Source organism: Podarcis bocagei (assembly GCF_964188305.1).
Source record: "Podarcis bocagei genome assembly, chromosome: 6".
Classification (NCBI taxonomy): Eukaryota; Metazoa; Chordata; class Lepidosauria; order Squamata; family Lacertidae; genus Podarcis; species Podarcis bocagei.
This window is the reverse complement of record NC_138130.1, coordinates 71,867,620-71,876,744: the sequence shown is the minus strand read 5'-3', so window position 1 is coordinate 71,876,744 and position 9,125 is coordinate 71,867,620.

Below are 9,125 nucleotides of genomic sequence, written 5' to 3'. Positions count from 1 at the left end.
ATGAAGAACTGTGCATTATTGGCAGGAAGAAAATGTACCATTTAAGGGAGGTTTGGAGTACTAAACAGAGTGGACAATGAAACACCTTGACAGAGCAACTGTACCTTTCAGAAGCAAACTTATCCCAGCTTCTATTATTACATCAACATAATCACCCAGAATCCTAAGAGAAGGATATAGGTATAATAAAAGGCTGCTCACACTGTATCTCCCATTGTGAAGGATGTTCTTTATCAAAAGTTACTCTGACTTTATTCATTGCTTCCATCAGTCTATTGAGACTCTTCTATTCCATCAGAATCTGGGAAGAAGAAGAAGAAACCTTGCAAAAGGCAGTATATACTTCCAGTTATGGGACTTGAAGATTGTATGTTGTTATCAGTAAAATAATGCTGCTGTTTAAGTGCTGGAAAAAATGAAATTTCCCCGCAACAGATGTTGTAGCTAGAAAAAGATGCTCAGTTTCCCACCAGCTACCAATTTTGCATGTACTGAACATTTGGTCTCAGCCCAGTGCTAGACCTCGCTGTGCAGCCTTCTGAATCTGTACAGTGCTCTTTTACGCCTCTCAACCACTATCAACTGCTTCCATTCCCTCAGGGTCTGCTGTGCTCTTCCTTCCCTCTTTGCCTTTTGTGGTAAATCGGTTGCTGCAGCTGTCTCTTTGTTGGTTTGAAGAGAAAGAGAAGAGTGCCTTTTGCTCCAAACTCAAGGCCTTCCTGTGAATCCATAGGAAAGGGATTGAAAATAAAACTGCCATTCTCACGAGCCCTTTCTACATACAGTATCTATGGTGCATTCACACTTTGGGCACTATGTACAATTCTGATTGCCACACATGAAAAAGAGCTAGAATACCTTTCCCACTCTTATGTGGGGGTGAATTTGCTACACTCAGGTCAACCCAGGGGATGACTCAAATGTCCCTGGGATGGAGTGTTGGGTGGTATGAATGGACAACTGGCCAATACAGACAAGGAGAGAGCAGAGATATATTATATCCATCAACTGTTTCACTTTAAGCTTTGAGAGGTGTAAAAAGACAGGACAACATTTTGCTATCATAAGTGATTGTGAAGTCCATCAATGTGGACAACTTAAAAATGGTTTTACACAAAGTCGTAGAGGATAAGGCTGCCAGTGGCTACTAGCCAGTCTGAAAGATAATATGCCTCTGCATATCAGATGCTAGAGATCATAAGCAAGAGAGTGCCATTGCCTTCCTCTCCTGGTAGTGGACTTCGATAGGCATCTGATTGGTCACTGTGAGAACAGAATACTGGACTACATAGGCTTTGGTCTGATCCAGCAGGGCTTTAAAGTTATTATGAGCCACCAGTAGAGAAGATGTTTGCAGAAAACGGAGAATAAGAACAGCAAAGCTCATGGATCATGTTTTGTTTCCAGTAACCACAGAGCAGTTTGCCAAGGCTACTGGTGTCTTGCAAAATGAGGATCTAGCCCAAGTTTAGTATTACAGTAAAATAAAATAAGGTAGGAGACTAACCTGTTTCAATATCACATTTACTGCCTTTTATTTCAGGCTTGACCTTCTATGGCTATGTTATCAACTCTCATTAAGCAAAGTTAATAATGGAAGCCCTGACACTTTGGGTAATGGCATAATTACAGTTAGAAATAAATGGGGCATATTCAATACAAGCAAAACCTTGCAGTGCTTAAGAACCTTTAACAATAACTGTTGGCCATCCATTCATTAAGACTATTAAAGTATCTGAATCAGAAGAATTCTATATTAAAAAAAGCATTCTGCACATAAAACATGGAATAAAATAAGGTGGATCTTGAGTTATAGTTGAAGTTCTACCACTCTCCAGATATGAAAAATGATAAAGATCAGGGTTATTTTTTCATTTAATCATTTCAGAATGATAACATTTGCTTATGTATAGATCGAGCTGAGTTTGGAAAAATCACAGAATCTCCCTCAGGCTGAGAGTTTATACAGATGGGTTATTTTTTATGTAACTTAAAAAAGGTAGAGGTATCCCTGCCCATACAGGCCAGTCTTGCCAGACTCTAGGGTTGCACGCTCATCTCACTCTATAGGCTGGGAGCCAGCGCTGTCCGCAGGCACTTCCGGGTCACGTGGCCAGCGTGACAAGCTGCATCTGGCGAGCCAGCGCAGCACACGGAACGCTGTTTACCTTCCCGCTGGTAAGCGGTCCCTATTTATCTACTTGCACCCGGGGGTGCTTTCGAACTGCTAGGTTGGCAGGCGCTGGGACCAAATGACGGGGGGTGCACCCCGCCGCGGGGATTCGAACCGCCGACCATGCGATCGGCAAGTCCTAGGCGCTGAGGTTTTACCCACAGCACCACCTGCGTCCCTGCTTATGTAACTTAGAGTACAGGAAAATATTTATTATTCACCTGTTAAATTTAATAGGATCCCCACCACCTTAGAATGCAGTAGCAAACTAAGACGCTTTTGTAACTTTTGCTTGCTTTGGGATGTCTTTATGTTTTCTTGCAACATTAATGAAGCAACCAGAGTATTCAGGCCTGGTTTGGGCACAGAAACTGCCTTGCTCACCCTATTAGGAGAGAGACAGGGGGAATGTGTCCTGGTTAATTCTCATTGATCTCTAAATGATTTTTAATACCATCAGCCATGGAACTTTTCCAGAACAGCTGTCCAAGCTGGGGGTGGCACCACCACTCTGTAGTGGTTCTAGCCCTACTTGGATGATCATTTTCAGAGAGTGATGCTTGGGGAATACTGTTTGTTCCCATGGAGCCTTCAGGATTTAATGTTATCCCCTAGGCTGTTCAGCACCTGCATGAAACCACTGAGTGGGGTCATCTGGAGTTTTGGAGTATATGGTCGGCAACCTGCTGATGACACAGCTCTAAGGTACCCAGGTGGCGCTGTGGTCTAAAGCACTGAGCCTCTTGGGCTTGCTAATTAGAGGGTTAGCAGTTCAAATCTGTGTGATGGGGTGAACTCCCGTTGCTCTGTCCCAGCTTCTGCCAACCTAGCAGTTCAAAAGCACACTAGTGCAAGTAGATAAATAGGTGGCATTAAGGGAAACGGTGTTTCCATGCGCTCTAGTTTCTGTTACTGTGTTCTGTTGCACCAGAAGCGGTTTAGTCATGTTGGTCACATGACCCAGAAAGCTGTCTGTGGACAAACACTGGCTCCCTTAGCCTGAAGCAAGATGAGTGCCGCACCCCGTAGTCACCTTTGACTGGACTTAACCATTCAGGGGTCATTTACCTTTTTTACCTTACCTTTACAATGACACAGCTCTCCACTTCTCCTTTATAGGTATAGAAACATCAAGTCAAGGACAAATAGACTGAAAAATAGTTTCTATCCAAGAGCTGTGGCCTTTTTGAATGCTGTAACTCGATAGTGAGATCTGGGAGTTTTTGGGGGTGGGTGTGGGTGTGGTTGGAAGGTGGTTTGTTTGGTTGTTGTTGTTGTTTTGCTTTTACTGTTTTTAAGGGATGGCATCCAATTTCGTTGCACTTGTGCAATGTTGCACTAGTGTAATGACAATAAAGAATCTATCTATCTATCTATCTATCTTTACATCTGCAGGTGTGGCCATGGATGTGCTAGATTGATATCTTACCTCAGCAATGGACTGAAAGCCAATAAAATGGAGTTTAATCCAGGCAATAGTGGATTAAATATGACCTGCAAGACCATCTATTCCCTAGAACTGATGGATGGGATGTGGTCTGTTCTAGACAGGGTTTCACTCTCTCTGAAGGAGCAGGTATGTGACTTCAGTGAAGCAGAATGCCGGCCATCAGTTTGGGCTGGTGGCCCAGCTGTGCCTCTATCTGGTCCTTTAACAGCCTAACATTTTGTTGTCTATGCCCTGGTAATCTCTAGTTTGCATTACTGCAATATATTATATGTGGGGCTGCCTTTATTCAGAAACTACAGGTGGTGTTGATGGGAGCAGGAGTCCAACAACAATTGGGTATCACCTGGTTAGAGAATTTTCACTGATCATTCTAATCTACAGCTTCCTGTTCCTGAATTATTATTATTAATATTATTACTTTCACCAGTCCCAATTTATTGTCTCAGAATAAAACAATAAGCCTTAGTGCATTGGTGTGGTATATGAGGGAATGACTCTTCGTATATAACTGAAAACTTTTCTGCTGCAGACAATTAGAATTAACCCCCCCAACTGACTCTCAACTATTACATTCTGATGGATAGATGTCTCCAAGAGCATAATGTTGCTAGGCAACACTACAAAGAAGCAGCACCACGCCATGAAGTCACCCACTCAGCAAAAAAGGGAAAAAAAGGAACATTCCAAATGTTTCCAAAGTGAAAACTGGCACTCTCTGATTCTATATTTGTTTTAAATCAATCAAAACTCACTGTTAAGGTATAACAGTAGGCTCCGCCAAAGAACTGGACATTTTCCTATTCGCTAACTTGGAATTTTTCTTCTCTCACACACACTTCATATTTACACAAATTTCACTGCTGATTCCATGCCAGCCCCTGAATAAATTCATTTAAGTAGAAATAGATTTTAAAAACAAAAAACAAAAACAAACGTAGAACATTTCATATTTGCTGTTCAACTTGGATAGAGATGCACACATTAAACAAGCACAGACATGCTTTTTCATACATTTGTGCCAAGATGATGGGTTGTATTCAACTAGTTTTTTCTCAGAGCAGACCCACTGAAATTAATGGACCTAAATTAGTTATGGCCATTGATTTCAACCAGTTTACTCTGAGTAAAAGTTAGTTGAATACATCAAGTATTGTTAGGAGTTTTGCTGTCTTCATTAGCATGAATGGGTCTATCACTATGATTTCACCTTGCAGACTAACTAACTCAGGTGTGGAAATCTTTTCACAGGCCAAAGGCCAATTTCCAGAAATCACACCAGTAGCGGACATAACCAGAGGCCAAGGTGGACATGGAAAGGCAAAAGTGGGCAGAGTAATGGCTATGCCTCTTACCTTTGTTCAGTAACCTACATTCCATCTATGCAAAGGTCAAAAGGTTTCTACAAAAGCACACACAACTTCTCAACCAGGAAAGCAAGTGACATTATCCTAGTTCAAGGACACATTGCATCTAGGTAAAAACACTCAAGGAAGATGCAAAGTAGTCAGTGGAAGGTGTGCCCTGGGGGTTGGATGTGGCTCGAGGTAAGTCCCATGGGTCAAAAGGGTTCACATAGAGGGCTGCAACTGGGCCCTGGGCTTGAGGTTCTCCACCCCTCAACTAATTGGTAATAGAGGATTTGTCAAAAGGAATTTGAATATATCTTAATGACTGGGGGTGTTTTCCTAAATGACCACTTAGAACTAGAGAGATCTGGATTTGACGACTCAAAGAGGCAAAGGCCAAACTGCTTGATGTTAAGCGTGTGTGTGTGTGTGTGTGTGTGTGTGAGAGAGAGAGAGAGAGAGAGAGAGAGAGAGAGAGAGAGTGTGTTTTAAAATACAAATGCATTCTCCAACATTCCTCAGATGAAAATTGGGACATTTCTCACTTCCTGCAACTGACCCTCAGCCCCGCATTTTTTGGTCAACCCACCCCCTGGCAGAGCAGTTCCTATCAAAAGAAAGACAAGTGCCACCATCACCAACAGGACACAGGACACACTCCCTCCACTGTCCTGAAAAAAAACATTTAATCCTTATATTATTTATTTTATTCTTTGGTAGATTTAAAAAAGAAGCACACATACCAATAAATAATTTTTAGAAAGGGGCAAGATTAGATGCAAATCCTCCCCAAGCTCAGCAATGATGGCACTGATGGGGGAAATAGGGACACCCCAGGATCAAATCAGAAGCCAGGATGGCTTTCGTAATTCCAAGAGTGTCCCTGAAAAATTGGGACAATTGCTCTAAAATCTTTCTCCATCTTTGCGACCAGGACACCCGTCAGAATTTGCGCGTAGGACAAAGAAATAGCAATAAAGGTGCCTGTTTGAATTTAGAGACAGAAGGAAAAACAGCTGAGACCTTTTAGCTGGCATTAATGAGACTAGAACCAGTCTTGGCAGCTATGGGTATCCATACTTTTGCTCTCTGGGAAACAAAAGTAGGGTTAGAGGCTTTTATGTCGTATTGCTTGCCAGGAAAGTGTCTGAACTTGCCATGTCAACAGGACAAAAGAGGCCTCCATTTGCACACTGCAACCACAAAACAGGAAGGTTGACTCAAAAATACAAGGGCTAAAGCCTTGTCATGCCACAAGGCAATAAATGCCAGAGCACTCAACTGCAAGTACAGCCGCAAACATTTGCAGGCACCCACAGAATCAGCCTGCCAGAAATGCTAATATTAGAAAACATTTTATAGCCAGTTGTTTAATACTAGAGTGACCTGTAAAAAGCAAAGAAGGGAAAGGATGACACTAAAAGGCTGAACACACTTTTAATGTTGTGCATTTTGCTGTCTTGAATATTCTGTTGAGTTCTCCTTGAGTATTTTATCAACATTATTCAGACACTCAATGTACAAAAACATATGATGCTCCCATCATGGCTAATAGACGATTTCAAGTGTGCCATGCTTTTCTGAAGAATACATTGACTATTTATAATCTGCATGATGGGGTGGGGTTGGGGGAAATCAAGCAGACACTTTGAACTACTCAACAGAAAACTTTGATGAACAAGACTGCACGAATCTAGCAGTGTTTCAGCAGGCTAGGATGTCACCTTCTTTCTACTTGCTATCCTTTCTTCTCCCTGTAATACCATTAGCAGAAGACTCAAACAGTTTCAGTTGGTAGCAGGTACATAACAACAAAGAAGAAGATGAAGATGAAGATGATGAAGAAGAAGCTGATCCATAAAGGGGACAGCACACCCTGAATACTTTCCAACTTAACCCATGTGCAAATATTTCATGAACTAATTCATTTACAGATCTGTGAACTTCAAAGGTCAACTGTGGTCACCCATCTAATTCAGTCTTTCCCTACTTGGTGCATTCCAGATGTTTTGGAAAGCAATTCCCATAAGCCCCAGCCACCATGGCCAATGGACAAGGGTGATGGGAGTTGTTGCCCAAAACATCCGGAGGACACCAGGTTGGGAAAGGCTGATCTACATCCCTTATATCTTCATCATTTCTGTAGGCTGACCTCCAATATTTGAAAAAGCCATGTGACATCCATTAATGAGCTATTGATAGCAGTAGAACCATATTTTTGTAGGTTTGTTTGTTACATTTATGTTCTTTTTTCAGACAAATTAGCTGTCAAAGCGCATTGCCAAAGTGAGCCCCAAACATCTTGCTTTCTGGGATGGAAAAACACTTGGCACCACCACTTCTAAGTTCACAGTGGCCAAAGCCATTTAGCTAATTCAGCATTTGAGACAACAATAATAATCCTCAATACCCTTTTCTACTCCATGTACATGTATTGCAAAACAGCAGCAACAACAAATTCAGCGACCAATTTATTTCATGGCTATTTAATGACCCCAGCAATCTTAAAGGGGTGTGCATCAGGGGTTTCAAAATCCAGAGCGTCAGAGGGGTAGCTTGGAGGGATTTGGGACTTTTCATGGGCAAAGCAGGATCCGTGTAAGGCAGCATGGGTCAAAGTGGCAGCACCTGAAGTGCTTTGTGGTGCCTCTGCAACCCAGTTATAAAATGATAAAACCCCGCAGAGACAAGCACCTGTTAATAGTGAAAGTAATGTTACTAAGCTTACCATACAGTATTGGAAATAGCACAGGGATGGAGTGATGGTGGAACACTGGAAGCTGCCTCATACTGAGTTAAGACCATGGATCCATCTAGCTTAATATTATCAACGTTGCCTAAAAGTGGCTCTCCAGAGTTTCAAACAAAGGGCATTCACAGCTCTACCTGGAGATGCTAAGGATTGAACCCATGACCTTCTACATGCAATGCAGATGTGCAAAGAGCAGAGGGTCGAGAGAGAGCTCTGTTGTGACTGATAAGTCAAGCCTGTAATCTGAAGGAATGATTTAAGGCTCAAAATCCTGTACACACTTACCTGGAAGCAAGTTCCACTGAAAGGTTTGCTCCTGAATAAACATGCACAAAACACATGTGTGTGTATGTGTGCGTGTGCGTGAGTGTGTATAACAAACTAGTTAGACCTGTGGTTCCCAAGGTGGAGCACATGCCCCACAGGGGGGCAATATGATTTTTTTTTTTGGGGGGGGGGCAATTCGAGAATGAGTTATTAACAGTTCTAGGCTTCCTCCACATAAACAGGAGTTCACTTTTTGAATAATAAAAACTATATGTCATGGCGTTGGGGATCAGGATTTTAGAGATGCTTAGGTGGGGCATGGTCAAAAAAAGGTTGGGATCCACTAAGTTATATGTCCTTGTTTTCCTATCACTGTAAAATATTTCTTTATCCTTGTTGTTTATAACAACATCTTGAGAGACCAATATTGAAACCCATTTCTTTAAAGATGGACTTTCACTCAGGGGAAAACTTGAAGAAACAGAGTTTGTACATCATGCAAAAAAAAAAAAGCAATTTACTTTGCAAGCAATTTTCTGTGTTTCCCTTGCTATTACTGCAGTGGCAGTATTTGGGGATAAGCGCTTTCTGCTGTAACATCTGCTTTAGATGATTCTCGAAGAGAAGTTATGCTGCTTTGCATGTCCTTATCATTGGCAGTAAAGAAAACTGATAACGCAAATTTAGTACTGTTGGTCAAACACTCTACTTCTCCTGCAGAAAACTAATTGCAAATGTTGAAGAAAAGTACTTGGAAAATCAGATGCTGCCCAAATGCCTTGGTCTCAGCAGAATTTCAGAGGAAGGGGTTCAAATCTCTTGTAGAGTAATCTTAACCTGGTGCACTCCAGATGTTTTAGACAGCAACCCCATCATCTGTTGCCATGCCGAGCAGGAGCTGAAGCCCAGGAACATTTCAAGGGCAGAAGGAAGAGGTTCTCCTTCCATTCACCTGTGTGCAGAATTAGGTATAAGGATCTAGATTTGGGAGCATTGGGTGGGGAGAGAATTACCTTCACACCTCAGAACATGCTGACACAAAAATGTTAAATGGGAATTCCCGCTGAAGAAGACATTTCCAGATTTGTCTGGGCCCCTTGGAATTGCCACCTCAGGCACCTTTCTGCAGAAACATTT